This window comes from Filicampus tigris, chromosome 20, assembly GCF_054856515.1.
Source record: "Filicampus tigris isolate MCC_2025a chromosome 20, RoL_Ftig_1.0, whole genome shotgun sequence".
Classification (NCBI taxonomy): Eukaryota; Metazoa; Chordata; class Actinopteri; order Syngnathiformes; family Syngnathidae; genus Filicampus; species Filicampus tigris.
This window is the reverse complement of record NC_141236.1, coordinates 14453141-14473116: the sequence shown is the minus strand read 5'-3', so window position 1 is coordinate 14473116 and position 19976 is coordinate 14453141. Positions and strand designations below refer to the sequence as shown.

Genomic DNA, 19976 nt, shown 5'->3' with positions numbered 1-19976 from the left:
ACACACGCATGCACGCGCGCACACAAACCACAGAGGAATTTCCTCGTTTCATATAAAACTGATAATGGGATGTGTCCCAGCGGGAGCGGAAAATCAGAGGTGACTTACGAGCCGCATTCCAACCTCGCACACACACACGCACGCACGCACGCACACCGGACACTCCCTGGACTGGCGCGCGCACACGCACTCATCTAGTTTTACATGAGGGAGGCGAGCGAAGGCAAAAGAAAAACGAAAAAGAAAGCAAGCGTTTGGCAAAGCGCAGTCAAGTTTCCACGTCTTGACTGCGCTCGTCAGGATGCTTGCAAGCGCACCGCGGCCGCGCGCGGCCGCGCGCGCGCGCTCCTGGCACGGACGGCAGCACAGACGGCGCGGTGGCCTGATGCCCGCCTTTCTACCTGCAGGCAGAGACACACAGAGAGAGAGAGAGAGAGAGAAGGACGCCAAGGTGACGCCGCCACCTGGCCCCGGTGGGCCGCGCGTGGGCGCGCGCGCTCGCCAGCGCACTGACGGCGATCAGGCCAACGTATCAAGTTGGGACTCAAACACACGCGTGCACACGCACGCAGGCTCCCACAAAGCAAACACAAGCACATACAAACACACACACAAAACAGACGCATAGGTGAGTGCACGCACACGCGCATGACATGCACAGAGACTATCAACACACGCGCACACACACACGGGAAGTGGCGTTGGAGCGCCAAGTGTGTTAAAGCATTTTTCCATTCACAAATTCTCAGACAGTGAAGTGTGCGAGGGCCATGGCCCTACATGTGCACGCGTGTGTGTGTGTGTGTTTAATGGAGACTGTCACACGCTGTCTGCTGTCACTACGACAACCATTCGGCCTAGGACACGCCCCCTGCTCACTTACCAACGCACGGTCAAATGTGGAGAGACGACAACAAAGCCAATTGTGTCATTTTGTGCACGACACGGCGCGCGCGCGCGCGTTCCAACTCAAGTTTCAGCGCCCATGCATCACGACACCTCCACTATATGTTGACATGGCCTTCAGGAGGCTGTGTGTGTGTGTGTGCGCGCGCGTTCGCCTGTCACAGGCTGGCAGTGACGGCTGGACAGGCACGCGCACGCGCACGCTTGAGAAGACACCCCCAAAGCCCAAGCTGGTTTCCAGCATGGAAATGAAAGCCAAACTAGAAGTGGACCGACCTGCGAGTCTTGCCTCCTTTTCGTCCATTGCCACGGCAACAGACACGGCGACCTGTCGTCTCACTTCCTGTCTTTTTCTTTCTCTTCATGTCACACGCGCGCGCGCGCGCGCACCGTTTCGCTTCCCCCAAAGCAGCTGTCAGTCATTCATCCGCTGCTGCCTGCCCGTCCGTCCGTCCATCCAACTTGTTTTTTCTCTCTCTCTCTGCCTCTGTTGACATGTGCTTCACCACCAGGCAGTGCGTGTGCGCGCGTGCGCGTGTGTGGGAGCCCTAGAGAAACACTCCTCTTGCCACAGGAGTAAAGCCCAGGCATGACGCAGAGCCAGAAATAGACCGAGGGGGGCCCCGACCGGGGGGAGGCGCCAGGACGCCGCTGACGGCCCTTTTGCAGCGACCGGTTCATATATCTATATCTATACACACGCACACGCACGCGCACAGTACATCAAGTACAACAGGTTTGACCGAAAGGCGCATTCTCATTCTAATGCTTGTTTGAACTTTGTTACGCAAGTTTGTCTACTCGGAGAGGAGAAATAAAGGCTGGCGGCAATTTGAAGAAGTTGATGGCGGGCGGCCTTCAAGTGGCCAGCAAGGCCGCCTCGCAGTTCTGGGTTGGAATGGCCAAAGTTGTCCACAGTTACAAAACTCTTGGACCTTTCATTTGTTTGACTTTGTCCTCCCCCCTCCCCCCATTCAGTTAGTTTCAATTCATTTGGATTTTTTCCAAAAGGCTTGGTTTTGTTTTGGTTTTTACTTGTTTCGCTATTTTACATTTCAATATATTTGTTGACTACAAGATGAAAAACAAACTTGCTAAGTATTAAATAATAGACAACGCGCCCGTGCCCAGGGAAGTAGTCAAAGATGTCTAAGCTTGAATAACGCTTGCTTTTTAATGTTTTGTTTTTTTTTCATTTTTCAGAGTTTCAAGACAACATGGTGTCTAATGTTCGTCTTAATCGTCTCCTCGCAGCAAAACGGCCGACCCGTCAAAAGCTTCATTCATATTCGGGCTGCTATTGACAAGCTAAGCTAGTTTAGCGTCCGGGTTGACGCAGCCAGCTTAGCCGCGTCCGACGGATGAACGGCGTAAACGCGGCGGATGTTGCTGCTTCTTCCAGTTGCATCCAAACGCTATTGCATGACTCCAAAACGTGGTCACCCTTGGTGACACTTGCTCCCCACGAGTCATCGTCGGGCCTGGTTTGTGGCCGCCGCCACGCCAGACACCCCAAATAACAACGTTTTGTTCACAAACAACAGGCACACTAGATGGGCAAAATTATATCATCAAATGTAAACCCGACCGCTTGCCAAGTCAAAGTCACGTCGAGTCTTTGCCTAGCGAGTTGCTAGCCATAAAATTAGCCACCTGAGTCGACTGGAGTCCCGAGTCATGTGATTGGAGTCCCCCGCCTCGGCCTCGGTCTCGGCCTGCGTGCGTGCGTGCGTGCGTGCGTGCGTGCGTGCCTGCCTGCCTGCCCGCCCGCCTGCCTGCCTGCCTGCCTGCCTGCCTGCCTGCCTGCCTGCGTGCCTGCCTGCGTGCCTGCCTGCGTGCCTGCGTGCGTGCCTGCGTGCGTGCGTGCGCGGCATTTGTCCGGGTGTGGGAAGCGCAAACACAAAAGCCGTTGCGTGTTTATTTGCTTTGGCAACGTGCGAGTGAGCGAGAGCGACCACTGCAGCCTCCAAGCCATGGGGGGGGACACGCGCGCTCCGCTCTTATGCAACCTACTCACACACACACACACGCGCGCACGCACGCACGCATTCGCACAGCTGTGCCTCATTCCAGCAATGGGAGGTGTGTGTGTGTGTGCGTGTGTGTGTGTCATTCTAGTCATTTGATTGCGAAACTTTGTCCTGATCACTTTTTTTGGGTGCTGCCTTGCTAATGTGGGGAAAGACGAGCAGCGACAGATTCAAACTTCAATAATACTTTGGAAATGATGATTTAAATTTTCAGGACAACGTCAACTACGCAAGCTCCAGTACCAAAACAAAAGGCCGACTGGCTTCTTTTTCTTTCTTTTCTGTCCTTTGTCAGCAGCACAAGATGGCTACTTTCCACAAAAACACACCAAAAGTCAGCTTCCTCTCAAAAGAAAGTGTGACAGATTTTGGGCTTTTGTGAGTGGTCAAAGTAGAAGACGAGCAAAGCGAGAGCGACTTTTGATGGCAGTTGAGCATTGGTGGCTTTTTGCCATCCCTCCAACAACCGCGTCATCTTTTCTGCCGCTGTGTTTCTATCAGACGGGATGGCTTTGAGCGCCAGGCCTCCAAAAGCTGTCCCGTGTTCTACGTCAGCTTGAGGATGCTCGACGGCATCGCGCCACTTTGACGGACGGACGGACGGACGGACGGGCCTTCCTCTGCGTGTGTGAAACTCGACACGGGATGCTGCGGAGTCTCGGGGGGGCTCCCCGGGGAAAGGGAGGGCGCGGGGTGAGCGCATAACATAAGAGCGGCTCTCGCGACTAATTTTGTCACCGCGCGCGATAGGGGGGCGGGCAGTCGGTTCGCAAGGCCGGGCCAGCTGACATGTGGAGACAGAAGAAAATTTTGTTTGGATTTTTGAGGACGGCGTGAGTCAGCGTGAGTCAGCAGCACGCATTCAAGCGGAGGCGCTCCAAGCATTCCAGCCGCAATCCTGACGAGTGACAAGACGAGCTGGCGCGCTGAACCGCGGCCAAAGGCGGAGCTGTGCCAACGGGAAACGCCACTTCTCCACGGGCAAAGCAAAACAAAGGCGGAGGAAGCGCAAGCGCGCTTGGCTCTCTGTCCCACTTTTTGCCGTTTGACCGTTGAGGACTTTGACTTTCGCGACCTCGGCTGGTTGAAGTTTTTGCCGGTTGACTTTTGGGCTGTTGGACCCGTGAACCGTTTGACTTTTCAATCATTTGACTTTTGAACTATTTGACTCTTTGAATCTTTTCTTTTGTCTGACTTTTGAGCTGTTTGAAATATTTAGCTTTTGGGCAGTTTGCCACCCTGCAGATCTGGCCCAGGTTCAGCCCATTCTGCAAGATCCACGACAAAAAGAACTTGTCGAAGTCTCCCGTTCCCCAATTTCATTTGTGGTTGGTTCTGCTCCCAATGTGGGGAAGTGGGGGCACCAGGTCCCGTCCCGTGCCGTCCCGTGCCGTCCCGTCCCGTGCCGTCTCACTCCCGTGCCGTCCCGTCCCGTGCCGTCTCACTCCCCCCTGCGCCAGCGTTCGGTTAACTCGTTAGCGTGCTCGCTTATCTCGTTAGGCCGCCATTGATCCGCCGTCCGAGGGGCGGGCCGGCGTGAGCGCGATCGATGTCAACGGCACGGCGCGCTTTGACGTTACGTAAGCTCGTTAGTGCAAAGTCAAAGCCGCTCCGAGGTCAGGCCGCCTCCTCCTGCTGCCGTTAGCGCCGTTAGCTTCCACTCGGCCTACTGGAAGCCGTTGGCGGCAAAGCTAGCGGGCAGCGTTGGGATTACAAGCCAATTATTTACAGCGCAGGTGAGTAAACTGAGGCTCGGGGGCCAGATTCGCCTCTCGGGTGGCTTGATGTGGCCCACAAAATTTTCCCTTGACTTCTGCCAAGCGTGCTGCAGCAGGAATTTCATCTTTTTGCCCCGTTGGTCGTTTAGCTGGAAGCGGGATGAAAAGTGCCACGCTTCCGTCCCGTCATCCTGTCTTCTACTGCCTTGTTATTGTAAGAGCCAGCACTGCTGATTGCACAAACTGCCTCTCGCGTTTATTCTGTGGCTGATCAAGCTGACTGCGGCTTCGTGAGGACCAATAAAAATGCGGCGATGAGTCATGAGGTACTTTCAACAGAGGAAAGGGGGGGGGGGAAAGAAAAGAAAGCTCCAAACAAAACCAACTTGTTGACTATCACCATTTTGGAAGCCTGCAGAAAAGTGCGGAAGCGACACAGGAACATTCGGGACGAGACGTGAAGTCAAGCTGACTTGCTTGAAGTGCTGCGAGGGAAAGGGAAAATATCGCCCGTGTCGTCGTTGTGGGCGCATGCTGCAGTTCGCGCAAGTTGACTTTTTTCCAGATTTTGGGCTCAAGCTGTAGGCCCCTATAGCTCCAGCCCCGGTTGCCACGGCAACCATCGCGGCACTCGCCAACGGTTGCTCCAGCGGGCCATACGCCGGCTCACCTGGATGAGACGAGACCGGCCCAGGATGCTGACCTTCGGGGGCCACAAATTGGATGCTTGCCATGCAACGCTCTCTCACTCACAAAGTCGCTCATGCGCTCTCACGCAGTAACACTCACTCCCTCGCTCTTTCTCTCTCTCTCTCTCTCTCTCTCTCTCCCCCACACACTCATTACCGCTCGCCCGCACTTCCCACTCGGCTTCCCGGTGACGCAACGACTCCGGGAGGCTCAAGTGCGCCCAAATCCCGTCCCGCTCTCGCTACATTATGGCAGCCGCGCCGGCCATCAAATATGCATCCAATTACGTAAGAGCAAGCGCCTGTTACGCAAGCGCGCCGCCCGTCCCCGTCTACACCCTGAAGACCACCGCCGCAAAAACATCCTCAAGCAGCGCATGCAACAAAACTGGACACGGAGGGAACCACACGTGAGCGACGGAGGAGGAAAACCCCCGCCTAGACATATGAGCTGGATTTGTGCTGTGGACAAGCTTGCAACTCAAAACACTCCAATCACAAATCATCTTATATACATACACACACACACACACTCATATATATCTATATCGACAAACTGTACACATATACGTATTGAGAATGAGTGCAAAAAGTAACCAGCCCACACAAATCCCCTTCCTGATGCCACGCCCCTGAAAGGAACACACAAATACTACAGGAAGTCATGTCATTAGCAGGGCCCTACCGATATGGATCGGTTGAGGCCAACTGCCCAAAAGCCACGAATCGGCCGATGAATTAAAAGGAAAAGAATGATTACATACAATCAAGATGTAATGACACACATGACTTCTTTTTGGGTCGCTTCAGGTTTACAACAATCAAGTTATGAATTACAGGCAAAGCACTGCACTGTGCCAAAAGACTTTTGTCCTTTACAACAGAGACAAAGACCAATCAAATCAGTCAAAAATCAGCCCAATTTTTTTCTTGATCTCATGTTTTCACTTCAATGTAAAGAACAAGTCAAAAGCCCAAAATGAGCCACACATCCAAAGTGAGGAAAGGAACGTCGCCAAACGGACTTTTGATGCTTTTATCTGCAGATATTTGCATAGATATTTTGGGATCTTCACACAGTCCGTTGGGAATAAGATCAGATGGAGCGCGCGCGCGCACACGCGCGCAGGTATGATGGCCACATAGAGCGCATTAATTAATTTGCGCTGTCAATGACTTGAGAGGAGGAAAGACGTCGCAAGAGCTCACGCTGTCAACCGGTAGAAGAAAGAAGGATTTGCAGGGATTTTTTTTTGGTTGTTTTGGGATGAAAGAGGACATGACAAGGAAGGAGGAAGGAGGACACGAGGGAAGGAAGGACTGCGAAGGAGAGGGAAGAACAAAGAATGAGGAGGAGAAGAGAAGAAGGAGGGTCAAGATGAACTTGTAGCACGAGGCATCCTGTCATTTGTCCTGAGAGTCGACCGCGGACAGGTGACCAGGCCAGTTGCCGGGCACCAAAAATGGAGAGCCTGACTGCTTGCCAGCCAGCAGTTGCTGACATTCGCTCATTTTTGTGCTAGCCAGCCTGCGGGCTAACCCCCTGCTAGCACATGCTAATGTGACATCCACATGACAGGCGGCGGCAGCTAGCCAGCGTTGCTAGCGTCTTAGTGCTAATTCCTCATGTCGAGCTTATCTTGTGCCAATGTGCACGCGCGCATACACACGCACACACGCACGCATGCACGCGCACACACACACACACCCCCACACACACGTAGCGTTAGCGCTGATTGCTAATCCGAGCAGGCCCAAGCTGATTTTTCTGGCTGTTTTTTTTTTTAACCCTGCAAAAATATGTCAGCGGCGTGCGATTAAGATGAGCGGACTGAAGATGAATATAGCGAGTGCAACGCTGACATTCAAGAGACGCTGGAGGAGAGAAAAGCCTTGCCCATTTGCCAATCAGCATTTGTACTACGACTTGGGAGTTTTTCAAACAACCCAAGACTAAAAAAGAAAACCTCCCAATGCCCAATCACGCCCCCAGGCTTTTGGAAATATTGCCTTGAATGACATTTGCACACTGATGAATGTCCACATGCTTTGCGGCCTTTTCTTTTGACCTTAACTTCGTGTTTATCAATACAAGGCAATTTTGGGGGGGGCGGTGGTGAGGTCAAGTGTTGTTGCTAGCTAAGCGCCCCCACTAGCGAGGCTTGAGTGTGTCTCCGCACTGGTGCACCTGCTGGAGCTTGGCCGCCTTTCAGAATGTCGACTTCCTGCGTGGGGCACAGGAAATGACGTCACCCAAATGACAGCTTTGCTAAGTGCCTCCGATTGGCGACTGCTAATAACAGCCCGCCCGCCGGGCCGGGCCGGGCCGGGCCGGGCCTGCCTTCCTCCTCTTCCTCCCGCCAAGGCCGCAGCTCCTCCGCGCCAACCTTTGGGCTCTGTCCCTCTTCCTCGCCTCCCTCCGTTTGCCTCGCGCTCGGGCGGCGAGCCAGCGCGCCAAGGCAGGAGACCGCCACCTGTTCCTCACCGGCGGGTACACGATGGCCGTGACAATGAGGAAGAGGATGAGGAAGAGGAAGAGGAAGACACGCGGAGGCGAGAAGCAGCAGAATGCAAGAGGACGAAGAGTAGAGGAGGAAAGAGGAGTGCAGCTCTCATCAGCTCTCACAAAACACTCGAGCACACGTAAACATTTTCACTCACATGTGCACTCTCACGTGCACACACACAACTATACTCTTACATTCACACGCCATGCAGCCACTCCAATCTCACACAGATCGACGCAGCCACACTCACACAAGTCATGCACGTCACACAAATACTCAGGCCGGCACTTTTCATGCGACTGCAAGGCTGACACGAAGCGTTTGGGCTGCAGAAGCCACAAAGCCTTCATTTGCGTGTCAGATGACGCGGAAGCCATTGGTGCCATCGTCAACTAATGCGCACACTTTTCATGTCATTTGAATGGTGCAACAAAAGCCGCCGCAGCGGACACGGGGCGTCGCGGAGGAAACAGGAAGCCGACATCTTGCTGCGGTCTCGGCGGCAACGCTCGTGCGCGTCGCTTATCTCACCTCGCCTTCTCGCCTTCTCGCCTTCTCGCCTCCTCGCCTCCTCGCCTCCTCAGCAACTAACCTTGTGGCCTCCTTCACTCCAACCGACGTCGCGGCCACATGACACGGTCCTCTCAGCTCGTCGGCTCGCCAAGCAGGGCCTCTTGCGCGCTCACCTCCTCACCTTTGCTCCTCATCTTATCGCCTCCTCACTCGATGCGGCCGGCCGGGCCACGTGCATGGCGGAAACGGGAAGCGGTCGCCCGGGCAACTGTCTGCTCATGCCGCGCTATACGCGTCAAATCAGATGATGCCCATCTGTTATCTCGCACGCGCACCAAACCGAACCGAAAACTCCCTCCCCGCGCATGTGATTCCGACAAGGACGCAGCTTGCCTCCGTGCTATCGAGCCACCGTCGCCATGGCAACCAAATAAACACTTTGTCTTCACCGCCAATGCCTTTTTACTACACACGTTCTTCACTTCAACAAACTGTTTTGTGTGTGCGTGTGCGTGTGTACGTGCGCATGAGTGTGAGAGAGCGGGTGACGGTGCGCGTACACGACTGTTACAGCAAGACAAAAAGTCATCTTTTAAAAAATGGACTTTCAAAACTTGATGCTCATAACGTTCCACCTTTCACAACTGAAAAGACACCTTCAGCCTCCATTTTTTTCTTCCTATATTCTCAAAACTATTCGCCATTTGCCCTGGAAAAACAATGCGCTCATTTTAAACACAAAAGACAAAGTTGACATCATCTCAAGTGCACTCAGCTGCCACGGTGGTCATGGCAACGTGTGACACCACACCGTTGACATGTTCAAAGCAAAAAGAATACAGGGAAAAGATCATCGGTCGGCGTACGCGGTGACATAAGAAAGCCGTGCGGCCACAGATGGCGACTTGCAGGTGGCAGTGAGGATGGCGGCCATGCAGGCGACGCCGCGATTGCGGTTGCCACGGCGCCGCCTGCGAGCTCACATTCAGCCCCCGCTCCGATTGGCTGGCTCAGGCGCTCGAGCAGGAAGGGTCCGACTCGCGCGCGCTCGCTCGCTCGCGTTGCTTCGATCCTACCTGATTGTCGTCCTGCGCTCCGGCCCGGCCAGTACACGCACAAACGCCTTCCACGCCTTCCACGCCTTCCACGCCTTCCACGCCTTCCAGTCGCTGGAGGACACACAGACAACACAGGCCAAACATTAGGAACAGCCGGACGTCGGCCATTTTGCTTTCAAGCAACCATTTGCCAGTGAAAGTTAAAGGGGGGCCCTTTGACGCCCGCGGGTTGACAGATGAACAGAAAATTGGCTCGACACGTTGCCACGACAAAAAGTGCCGCAAATCCAACAGCAAGTCGGCCATTTTGTTTTGGGCAAGAGTTTCAGGGCTCGTACGAAGCCAGTCCAAATGGGTACTTTGCCAATCATAAGCGTTTACACTTCTTGATGCCACTTTGCTGGGCTTCTCTAAAGTGGGCGCTGTCAAAGTTTGCCATGTGAAAGGCGACGCGAGAGCCTGTTCTTCTTGGAGATCCGATTCCATTTCATGGCGTATCAAAGAAAGTGGCAAGCTTCTATTTTCCGGGGGGATAAAAGTGAATTTGTTGATGTGAAACACACACGCGCACACACACAAACACACACACGCACGCACGCACGTGCCTATCTTTATTTATTTATTTTTGTAGTTTTACTTCCTTAGCTGCTCCTGACCTCGACTTTCTACAAACGCTTTGTCTTCTCCCCTGATGTGTTTTGAACAAATAATACAATAAAATCAAATAAGACACAAGGGACATTCAGCTTCACGTCATCTTTTTGTCATTTTCACTTTCACGTTTTGTTGTTTTCCCTCTTTTTTTAGTCTTCAAGCCGCTGGGCTTTCTCGTGCGTCCGGCCCGCTGGGACACGACGGCTTTGAATCGCCTGAAAGCTTTTCAAACATCTTGTGCACGTGCACGTATGCAAATGAGTCAACCTAGCAGAGATGCCAGAACATATTGGGGGCAATTCATTCGACACAGATGATTTGGATTTTCCAAGTATTTTTGTACTTTATTAGCACAAGTATTTTTACAAGACGACTTCTTACTTTGACTCGCTACATTTGCCGACAGACGTCGCAGCTTTCTACCCCTCGCTTTGTCAAAATGAGCTTGCCACTTCCAAAAGTTGTACAGAGAAAGTTAAGAATGACTTATGGCGAATGTCTTGTGCCAAGCTAAAAAGCTCTGACATTCAAAATGGGTCTAATAGAAATTCAAAATATTTTGGGTTTTTTTTTTTGCACATGAGTTCAGTCCAGATAATCGGGTTAGAATCTAGCTTGCAGCAAAGATGTTTGTAGTGTTTTTTTCCTTCTTCTCAGTATGTGCACTTTGGGAAATGCATAAAAGAGTTTTTTTTGTTTTTGCCCCAAAGTTATCAAAAGGGCCGTTGTACACAAGTGACAGTGAAAAACAGCTGCACCTTTTACTTTTGGAAAACAAACAAAACAACATGATGCACACAGATAAGAGTCCAACACAAGATCCCAAACTATAAGATAAAACAACGGAAACAAACGGCAAAGCAATTTGAAAACAATTCAAACCGGTTGACGGACTGACTCAAGAAGCAGCTGACCAGCTGACCTGAGAGCATTTGTCAAAGGAATCTTTGAATGCTTTGTGAAATGCACAAGCAGCAAGTGGAGGGAGGCCAAAATGGGAGTTCTGCGCCGCCTCTTGCGTACGCGGGTTGCGAGGCGAGCCGCAGCATTTGGGAGCCAACTGGAAACCTTCAAGGGAGCACCGGCTGACGCCAAAATCAAGATACGAGCGCTGCGTGGTGTCACCGAACTCAACTCGCTTTGCAATAACGGCAACAAAAGGACACTTCAAGCCTTTTAATGCCACTGCCAGTTGAAGTATACTCTCAAACAAAACAGAAAACAGAGACAACTACACTTTGTGCACTGAAAACAGCCAAACATCTGCCCCAAGAAAGGCCCTGCTAGCTTAATGCTAACGCTAGCTAGCATCTGGTGCGGTGCTTAAACCCTTTGCGGGATGGATTGAAACAAATTCAGATATATGAAGACAGACAATGTAACAGTACTCACAGTCACGTACTCTTTATCCTCCGCGTAGAGCAGCTAATATTAGTGCGGTAACGATAAGCTCCGAGAGTTTTTGACGTAACTAAGTCCTGTAGCTGTACATTTAACTAAGGCAAAGCAGGAAAAAAAGGTCAGGACGGGCCTACTAGAACACCTGAGCTTTATTTGGGGTTCATCAGTGGCCCTTTGACTGGTGTCAGGTGGGCGCCGACTCCCATTTAACGTGAGACTGAATGTGATGGACAGCCGCATTCGCAATTAGAAGCGGGTGTGCACACTTGTGCAACCATATTGTCTCACTTTTGTTTTTTCTTGCCCTCTAGGATAGATTTTTGTTTTTTCCTAATTGAGGGCACATTAATGGTGGGAAAAGTGTTGAAATGGCTTATCTTGGTCTCATTTGTTTATCTCACAAAAGCCTGGCATTGGAAAAGGGGGGTGTAGACTTTTCTATCCACTGTGTGTGTGCGTGCGTGCCTGCGTGCGTTCCTGCGTGCGTGCGTGTCAATAATTCAGCCAGTGGCTCTCGGGTTCCTCTCAAGCTCGCTTACATGACGGCCAAAGATTGCCGGCGCATTGAGGACCGGCGAGATGAGTTACAGTCGGCCTTTGTGGTGTGCGCGCCGCCGCCGCCGCCGCCGCTTGGAAAGTCTTCGGCCTGCCAGCAACTTTCCTCTTTTCTCTTGTTTGTCCTGCCGAGACGCCGCTTCTCAGGCAAGACGCAGGCGTTTGTGTCGCTAATGGATCGCTTACACGCCATTAGTGACACTGAGAAGACTTTGACGCACGTAATAAGGCTCGCAAATGCTAACTTCATTAGCGGAAGCAGTGCCGGGGGAAGGTTACACCGGGGCGGCCATCAGGGTGCCACCACATCCCATCTGCAGGTGCGCCATAATAGAGTAAGACAGAGGGGTTGCGGGGCGGAGCCAACAAAGGAGGTATTCCTAAAAAGTACATTTCGTATTATTTAAAGTCATCCTAATATGATGCACACTTTGAACATTGAGACTGCGCTTCGATAATTCAAGTAGAGGTGCGACAATTAATTGATTAATCAAGAATTAATCCTTTGATTATGAAATTGACAACTGTTTTGATCATCGATGAATTGTGTCACGAGCTTGCTGAACTTCAGCGTGTCCAAATTGGTGGAATTTCAGCTTCTCACCAGAAAATATTCTGAAATTTCTGTCGTCCTCCATGAGAGTAAACGTTGCGCTGAATCAAAACAAGACATTTGCAAACATCTGCTTTGACTTTGGGGAAGAATCAGCAACATTTTTGCTGATATTCTGTCGGAATTTGCTGGCCAAACCAGTAAGTCAACTGCAATCACTTGACGTTTGGGCATTTTCTGCAATGTCGATTTGAAGTCATGTCCGTTTTTTCAAAAAGGGGAAGGACATTTTAAATCTATTATTAAAATAATCGTTGGTTACAGCTCCAATGACGGCAGTGAAAAAAAAAATCTATTGTGATCTGGAATCGGATTTTGGTGAAAGAAAATCAGAGATTTTCTTGTCAGACCACATTGTCCGCCTCAAACGAAAATTGACGTCACTTTTCAAGTCGTTTTTTACTTCTTTTGCGGTTTTTTTACCAATATGACAAGAAGAGTTTCCATTTGACCTTGGGAGAAATGATTCCGATATGTTTTGAAAACGGTTTCCAAATCACACCAAATCTGCCCTCCAAGCGAGGACGCGGACGACAGGACGCGGACGATAGAACGCGGACGACAGGACGCGGACGAGCGTCACCGGGCCGTGTGCCATTTTGAGCGAGGCGCAAAGCAAATCATTAGCAGCCGTCGCCAAGGCCCGTCCGAAGCTGGCCACCATTTTCTGCGCCGCTCATTGTTCGTTCGGCTTGACGGCTCCTTTCAAATTTGCGGCAGGCGAGAGGAAACGCGCATGAAACGAGACTTGGACAGAAATCGTCCCGCCCGCATTTCTCATTGATGATTTTTCACTGGAACCGCTGTGTGTTGCTTTTTTTTTTTTTTTTTTGGAGGAAAACGTTGCTTCTCCTCATCCTGACCCGGGCTGGGCCTCCTTGTTTGCACAGTGAAATCATTGCGCTGTGGGTATATTTGCACTCTTTCAACATTTATTTGCACTCGTTCCAACAAGATATTTTGGCTTTGTTTGTGCTGCACTACTGACGTTGCTTCTTATGCCCTTCATTGAAGTATTAAAGATGCATTTGTAAAAGGACATGCGCTAAGCTTTTTGTATCCACGTTTTTAAAGAGCTCTCGTGTCTCTTGAAGGGGAGTTAGCAATTTGGAAAAAAGCTTTGTCATTTGAGAAAACTGTCAGAGTAACCTGACAGTAGAACATGAGTTTCGTCCCTTTAATTGGAGTTTGAAGAACCACTATGGCATTGCCAACGGTGCTAAGGCTAATCTTTTGGCTTTAACATGACCGGTTGTTTTGCTCTGAAACTTGATTCAGCCGATGTCATTGCACCGGTGATGACAATTAGCCCCACTGTGACATCACAGTAAGGCATTTTAAGAAAAAGGATGACTAAAGGATTGAATTGGTTGCTTCATTTCACAATTGATGGTTGGCCATGCGCTCAAGAAACACAACTGGTTTTACAAAAGAGGCAATTTTAAAATTAAATGTTCTACTGGGGCCACATTATCAAGATCTAAACGGGCAAAAAATAAGAATCCGTGGCCACGAATAAAGTGGGACGTGTAAACGAAATACAAATGATTCATATTTACTCCATTCCCGTACAGTTGGACAACATCCATAGTGTAGTTTCTAGCAAAGGCTTGCTCCATTTGTACGGGAAAAGAAAAACAACAAGAACAACAAGAAAAAGAAGTGCGCCCTGCACAACGTAGCCTCGCTTGCCTTTTTCCAAACGCTACAGGCAAAAGAAGAAAACATGTTTTTTCTCTGCACATGTTCACACGCAATAAGAGCCCAGAGTGCCGAAACTCCTGCAATTGAATGTCTCCAAAGTGACTCGAGCGCCGCATGGACGCGGCGGCCGTCCGTCGGAGTCTCCCCGGCTGGGGCCCTTCTCTCGACGGCAACACGTCATGGAACATTCCCGGAACCAGCCAGCGCACCACCCACCAGCCTGGCTCCTCAGACGCTCTCTCGCTCGCAGAGGAAACAAACAGCACACACTCACTCGGTGCCGCTCCAAATAGTCAAGCAGCCTTTTCCGACCTAGAAGCACGAACACCCCAAAAAGTGCAGCAAGCACAACGCGAGCGAGGGCGCCGTAAGGTCACGGCAAGCCCGGAAACACTTGGCACCAAGCATCCGCCAAAGCTGTGGCGAAACCATCACCGGCGAGTGGCTGTCAAGCGGCCGGGGCCGGGGCCCGATGGGCCCGATCGCCCCGGCCCCGGTCCCGGTCCCGGTCCCGGTCCCGGGCCCGGCCCCCGACCGCCGGCTCGTCTTCCGGCCTCAGCCCGCCGCTGCCTGCCCGCCTGCAGCGCTCGGCCGTGCAAATTCCTCTTGGGCTGTTACGCAACGCGGCTAATCTGCATGCGAGGCAACGCGTGTCCGGGGTATTCCCCACTGCATCGCCGTCAACTCGCCAGCTCCGAACGACTCGCCCGCCGGCCACTGAGGAAGCCCCCGCTCCGACGCCGGCCGGGGGACTCGATCGTGGCCGGCGGGGGCAAGGCGGCGAGGGCTCTTACCTGCCGCCAGCGGGGATGACAGCAAGCCGCGCGCGGTGACGCCAGCTCGGCTCCCTTCCGGGGCTTGACACCTCTCGCTTCGCCTGCTGGAGCACCGGAACTCGGGCGAAGGGGCGAAGGGACAAACGGAAGGCGGGCTGCGGGTGGCGGTCGGCGTCGGCGTCGGCGTCGACGTCGACGTCGGCGTCGGCGTCGGCGGAGCAATCCGCGCGAGAGCCGCGAGAGGAAAAGTTGCGCGTCAAAACGGAAGAAATCCTTCGCGAGCGGTTTTCTGTTGCCGGAGCTCCGCCGCCGCAGTCAGCCACACAGCGAATGCGAACGTGTGCGTGCGTCGGGGTGAAATCCGGAGACACACGCGCACGTATACGCGCGGTCGCGATCACGCGCACGCTCACACGCGCACGCTCACACGGGGTTATTCCGAGCGCCACTTCCCAGAATAGAAGCAGCGGCCAGAGGGAGTGACAGATAGACACTGTCAATGTGTGCGCGGCGTGCGCGTGTGACGTCGTCGGATCCCCCAGCGCGCAACCAGGGCAGAGGGAGGGGAGGAAGGAGGAGCACTGGCCGAGGACGACGCTCTGTCTGCCGGCTTAAGAGAGCAGGATTCCCCGGTCACCTCTGGAGCGACCTGACTGACTGACTGACTGTCTGTCTGTCTGACTGTCTGACTGTGTCTGTCTGTCTGTCTGACTGTGTCTGTCTGTCTGACTCTCGACTGACTGACTGTCTCACTGCAGGCTGACTGGCTTCCTGTGTATCCTTTCGCACACTCACTGGTCGTTCCAATCCAAATGCATTCATGAAGCAAAACGGCAGGGCTGACTCGAATTGTTTTCGCATTGTAAACTTAAGAGTGTCACAAGACAAGAGGAAGCCTCTATTGATCAAAGCGTGTTGATTTTATTGTGCACGGGTGTGCTACTTAGGACTCGTCTCGACTATTTTCTCTCCGATTCTTCCACAGAAAAAGGCTGCGATGCCTGAAAATCAGCAATTAGCATGAGATGAAAGCTTTTTCGGGCTGAGTTGACCTTGTTTTGGGCCCCATTCACACACACAAGGATTCTTCAAAACTTCTTTATGTGTGACAGAAGGTGAAACAAATCAGGCATTGACGAGTTTTGCGCGCGCCGATCATCTCAGCGCTGATCCGACACCAGGCATCACAAAAGAGTCGCATCCATCCAGCGCACGTCTGGAAATCAAGGAAGGCCTCCGAGGCAGAAGCATCGCGTGAGCTGCACAAAAATGAACAAGTACAAACGTCACCGGATACGCTGTGGCAATGTTACCATGCGGAGCGTTTCCGACGGGACCGCAATGTTGCACAACGGGGACGTGGTGCGACGACGCTTACGCCCGCATCGTCCGCCAAGTAGGACACCTTGGCTTTGGCCAAAAAATGCTCGTCTCAACCAAAGAAATCTCCAAGAGGACGTCGTGAAGGCATTTTAAGGTCTGCACGTTGTCCAGGGGCACGGCGGCGTTTGCCCCGGCCAAGTGGGCGTGGCTAGCCTGAATTTCACCTGGCAACAAGGAATTGGGTTAAACGACATCTCCGGGCTGCCGCGGGCAAAATGTTCATTCGGGTGTTGAACAGGAAGAGAATTGGGATTTTTGAGCAATTTCTTTTTTTTTTTCTTCTTCACGCTGTTGTTCCTGTTAAGTTTGAGCAGCAGGACAAAGTGGCGTGTCTTCCATGGAAAAATGTTGCACAAATGTGTCTGATGTCTGCCAACGTGACTATAGCGTCAACTGAGCCACCCTGTCAATGTCAGGCAGAATCCAATGTCTGGACGGAGACTAGGGCAAACATTCAGGTCAGGGGATTTCCAAAGATGAGCGACTGAGGGGGGGGGGGGATTCCCTGGGGTGGGGGGTTCCAAAAATATGCAGTCTGGTATGCGGGGTGAAGACTCGCCACATGTCTCAGGACGGAGGAAGGAGCGCGGAGACATTTGGAGGGGACGACGTTCCTACGAACAATAAAACAGCCCATTTGAAAAAAAAAATGACATTGAAATGCATTGGGGTGGGCGGGGGGGGGGTGAATAAGAACATTCATCCAATTAAAGCCTAAAAAGAATTTCCCAAAAATGCTGATAAACATTCAATACACCAAAAATGGGGGGACATGACACCCGCCCCAAAAAACATCAATATTTGGAAAAAAATGTCTATTTTTTTGGACTGTATAGGCGGAGAGTCATGAAGGTCATTGTGCTTGCTGCAATGTCTACTTTTGTGAAGTTACTGATCCACCGGCAAACTGACATTAAGCGATCGCTGATTTTGCATAAAACGTCAAATATCTGCCGATTTTCCAGCAGTTCAGATCTGTGTCATGGTCAAATATTTGGAGAGAGGAAGAAAAGAAAAGTGTAAATACCGCACGCATTTTTGGCTGTGTTGGATGTGTGCCTTTTGGGGGCGTGGCCAAGCGAGTGACGCAGGAGCTGCAGTCGGGTTGGCCGCTCAGCCTGCGTGTGAGTGTCCGCCTGCGACTTGTGGCCTACAGCAGTTTGAAATTTGAATTTGTGCGTTTGACTCTTTGTCCCATTCCACAAACGGCAGCTGTGGCTCACCTTGCCCACATGCCAGGGCATGACAAGGCCTTCATTCTTTTTTTTCCACTTCACTTGAGCGGCCGAAGGGTCGAAAGGTCACTTGCGTCTCAAATGTCTCATCCCGGCGTCTTTTCCGCAAGTCAGCATCTCCAAACCAAACTTTCCTCTTTTAGTTGCAGATCGCAAACAAACTGCAGTGTGTGTGCGCGCGGCGCGTGTCACATTGTGGCCCGATGCGCTTTTGCGGCCACAACCTTGTCATTTTCCCGACAGCGCTCTGCGGAAAGCTAAGTGGCGCGTGCGCGTTGGCCAGCTCCAAGTGGATTAACGTCTGCCTCGGCCTCTAAGAGGCTCATCGCCGCCGCGCGACCTCGTCAGCGCTGACGCCGTGGCAACGAGCGCCATGGCGACGGCCAGGCCTCCCTTTGCATACCTGCTTTCCATACGCAGGAAGGAAGGAAGGAAGGTGAACAACGCCGCGCTTTGCCGCATGGCTCCTGGCCGCCACACTTGGAATGTGTTGGGAATCGCTCGCGAGACATCAGATGACTTTGCAGTCGCGCTCTCTCAATCTCACAAACACACGTGCAGTCAAAGTCTCTCCCGCTCAGACAAGACGGCGCACTCTCACTTCTGGCAAAGTCACTCACACACAAGCACACGCACGCACACACACACCCACCCACCCACACACACACACACACACACCCTTTGACCCTCTCCCACCTCAGCACACATTCACCAAGTCTGGCTGGCTGTTGAGTCACGTGACTCTGACGTGTCGCCGGCCTCAAACGACCGCAGCTCGCCTTCAGCGCCTGCTCGCATTGTTGACTCGGACGCAAAAACAAGCGCACAAGCGGCAACTTGGAATGCTGCATGAGCCGCGACGCCAAGTTCCCAAGCGGACGTCGGCGAGACCCCGAAGCGGCCCGCTCTGCCTTCACGTGCTCGGACCAACCAATCAGAAGACCGGGCGGGAAAAAATGCTGAGGGAGACGACTTTGAATGGCGATTGGTTCAATGAGCAATCTCATTGAAAAATGTGGTTCCAGGGGCCCGGACTTTAAAAATTGTGAAGGCCCTGAGCAGACTACGTTGACATGGCAACACGTAGAGGGTTAAAACTAATTGGACAAAAAAAAAAAAAAAAAAAAAAAGAGGACAGACAGGAGCTGGGGAGCGCCTTCTCCATTGCATCATCACAACAAAACAGCCAAATTCCAAAGTGAGCTTGATGGGGTGTGAAGGCACCAGCAGATAAACAACAAGTCTGGCACCCAAGGTGCATGGCGCTGTGCCACCTTTCAGCTTCCTTGAAGTATGTCAACAAGCGATACTTAGCGCTAGCATGAACACACATTTGGACACCGTTACCTTATGTTTACATGCCATGTCTTGTACATTTGCGTAAATGTCACAGACATTTGGCTTCTATGGCTCAACACCTGACTTCTTCGAGAAATGCTGCGTGTTGTGGCAACTATTTTGTACACCTTAATGACAAGTGACATTGTATGTTTGACATTTTTAGGCCAACTCATCCGATGTGTACTTGTATGGATTCAGTCCGAGAATAAAGTGACCTGTATAGGTACACGTAAAGTCGAGTGGGGGAAAGAAGTGTGCGCTTGCCAAAAGTGTCGTCAGCGCAAAGACGTTGATCGTGTGTGTGGGGGGGGGGGGGGGGGAAGCAACAAGTGCTCACACAGCCGCTCGCCTCGGGCTCTCGTCCCTGAACGCAACACAAAGCTCTCCTGTGACAGCTGACGGGTGAATAATGCTTACTCATGCACACACACTTACACACTTACACACTTACACACTTACACACACACACACACACACACACACACACACACACACAGACGCACGCACACCGCTCCCGGCCACACCTTCTACAGACTCCCACGGATTAGCGGTGGGCGGGTTGCCTTCGTTTACATACTTGGACATTTACGCATTGCGTAACATCTTTCCATGCACGAATCCCTCCCGCTGTCTCTTTAAACTTGCCTAACACGCGCACGCGCGCACCCACAAAAGCGTATCGAGGTGTGGCACGGGTATTACTTAACAGCTGGAGGCGAAAGTTCAAACTATGTACCTGAAGATAGAAGGGCATCTTCAATGAACGTGACTGAACACAAGCGGGGGTGAGCAGCACCCCACAGTGGCCATTGGGGGTAGTGACACTGCGATTGAGGTGATGAAATGCTCAACACCGAAAAGGTTCGCCATTGATTACGTGACATTTTAATGAC

The 19976-nt window shown here is 52.0% G+C and overlaps 1 protein-coding gene across 2 annotated transcripts in view; it reads right to left on the bottom strand.

The window, feature by feature from the left end:
- Positions 1-15626, bottom strand: part of hivep2a (HIVEP zinc finger 2a) — a 43718-nt gene extending 28092 nt beyond the window's left edge. Inside the window, exons 1-2 of one of the 2 annotated variants that reach the window (XM_086019355.1) lie at positions 15143-15626; positions 9440-9532 (exon numbers count right to left, since the gene is read on the bottom strand). The gene's annotated coding sequence lies outside the window, so the exon portion shown is untranslated. The other variant, XM_086019356.1, reaches the window with a different exon arrangement.
- Positions 15627-19976: the final 4350 nt, after the last annotated feature.